The sequence below is a fragment of the Prunus avium genome, chromosome 4, assembly GCF_965620075.1.
Source record: "Prunus avium chromosome 4, drPruAviu1.hap1.1, whole genome shotgun sequence".
NCBI classification, from domain to species: domain Eukaryota; kingdom Viridiplantae; phylum Streptophyta; class Magnoliopsida; order Rosales; family Rosaceae; genus Prunus; species Prunus avium.
This window is the reverse complement of record NC_142287.1, coordinates 27,799,558-27,801,972: the sequence shown is the minus strand read 5'-3', so window position 1 is coordinate 27,801,972 and position 2,415 is coordinate 27,799,558. Positions and strand designations below refer to the sequence as shown.

The following is a 2,415-nucleotide window of genomic DNA, read 5'->3' as shown; positions in this document are numbered from 1 at the left end:
ACGTATGACATGCAATTTGGACTGCACAGGCAGGCAGGATGTGTCGTTGCGGGGGGAGGCATTTGTTATGAAACTATCAACTTGTCTGTTTCTTTATCAGCTTTCTCTCGACGTTTGTTGTGTGCCGGCCATTACTGTCTTTTATTCCATCATCATCTAATGATAGAAGATTGTATTTCATACGTTTCTTTAATGCCATATGGCGCCATATAATATATTCGGGTAATTAGCTGAATAAATTACCTGAACTTCACATTGCAAAGGATGTGTAGTTGTGGGGGAATTCTATGTGTCTTATATGAAGGGGTCAAGGTTGTGGTGTTTGTTATGAAACTCTAGTGTCGAGCAAGATGGGTTTAGGGATCACGGTTGAAGTCATTCACAAGGAAACAATTAAACCATCATCTCCAACTCCTCACCACCTTAAAAACACCAACCTCTCTGTTTTTGATCAGTTTCTTCCAGACATTTATGTCCCAATCCTTCTCTTCTATCCCAACAATAATTGTGAAGAGGTCAATAATACTACTAATCACCATTCTAATTTGGTAGCTGAGAGATCCAAGCTTCTAAAAACATCATTATCTGAGACCCTCACTCACTTCTATCCCTTTGCAGGAAAGTTTCAATATAATGATTCAATATGTTGCAATGACCATGGGGCTGCATTTCTTGAAACCCAAGTCAACTGTCCCGTATCGAAGATTTTGGAAAAACCCGATTTCGTGATGCTAAAACAGTTTCTTCCAGCTGATATGGAATCCAGACAAGAAGGCGCAAGCTATCTGGTACAAGTCCAGGCCAACTTCTTTGGCTGTGGTGGAATGGCAATTGGAGTATGCATTTCGCATAAGGTATCTGATGCATCTACAATCAGCAAATTCATTAGTAGCTGGGCTGCAATTTCCCTTGGCTCCAATGGCACTACTCCTTTGGTGCTTCCTGCAGAATTTGGTGTTGCATCTTCTCTCTTCCCACCACTAGATTTCCTAAACACACCCCAACCCCCCATCGAGTATGATAAAGAAAACTGGATCACAAGGAGATTTGTGTTTGATGCCTCAAAGATCGCTGCTCTCAAGTCCAAAGCTGCCACTGCCACTGTGCCAAACCCAACGCGTGTTGAAGTTGTGTCAGCGCTCATTTGGAAGTGTGCCTTCGAAGCATCGAGATCAAACTTGGGTTCTGTAAGGCCATCAGAGTGGTTTCAATTTGTGAACATGCGAAAAATATTGGTGCAGCCCTTGGCAGAAAACGTAGCGGGGAATGCCTTGGCGTTGGTTTCAGCAAAGACTCATGGAAGTAAAGTAGATGGTAATGTTCAAAGCTTGGTTGCTAAACTCAGGAAATGCTTTAAGGAGTATAAAGTAAAATATGCTAATGCTGTCAGTGGGGAAGATGTATGTGAATTCTTCAAAGATTATTGGAAACTCATCGATCAGGATGATGTAGACACCTATACTTGCAGCAGTTGGTGCAGATTTCCTTTCTATGCCATTGATTTCGGATGGGGAAGGCCATCATGGGTGAGCCAGAGCATGGAATACAGGAATCTCATTGTATTGATGGATACAAGAGATGGGGATGGCATAGAGGCATGCTTGACTCTCGATGAAGAAGAAATGGCCATATTTGAAGTAGACAAGGAATTGCTTGAATATGCAGCTTTGAATCCAACTTTAGTTTAGTTTGCTTACTTTAGATGGATATTGCTGGACCTTTGATGATCTCTCAATGTTTGATGCTTGTATTCAGTTTGTACCAAAAATAAATTTAAGACGTGTGCTTTCATAAATTACAAAAAGCATGTCATTAGTTTGGTCACTAAATTGTCGGAGGTGAGATTCGAACGAAGAGAAAGAGAAACCCCCTGAATTAGTCACTAGTTGGTACAACCTATAATTTCAGGGCTCATTTGCTAGTGCTTCTTCAATGCTTATAAACAGGAGTGCATTTGCTAGTGCTTCTTCAATGCTTATGAACATGAGTGCTTCCTTTAGAGGCAATCCCAAATGAGCCCTGAAATTATATTTCTTGTAGTGTTATTAACTTTGTTGAATAAAGTGGAGGCTGCATGCTAACTATACCAAATGATCTTATTATTATTATTACTGATTAAAAAAAAAAAATTTAAAACCTTTTGTTCCGAAATGAGCAATGAATTTTTCAATTGGCCTGGTTATTTCAAAATGGGATCATAATCAATCTAGAAGGCTTGTTTAATTATTAACTTTAATTACTTTATTATTATATGAGAACAGTGGAATTGCGATCGGAGTCTACATTAGTCATAAGGTCGCTGATGCGTCTACAATCAGCAAATTCATTACTAGCTGGGCTGCAGCTTTCCCTGGCACAGTCAGTGCTACTGATCAAGTAGTACTTCCTGCAACAGATTTTGGTGCTGCAGTTTCT

At 40.0% G+C, this 2,415-nt stretch overlaps 1 pseudogene; it reads left to right on the top strand.

The window, feature by feature from the left end:
• The first annotated feature begins 266 nt into the window (after positions 1 to 266).
• LOC110768030 (akuammiline synthase 1 pseudogene) lies at positions 267 to 1,979 on the top strand (annotated as a pseudogene).
• Positions 1,980 to 2,415: the final 436 nt, after the last annotated feature.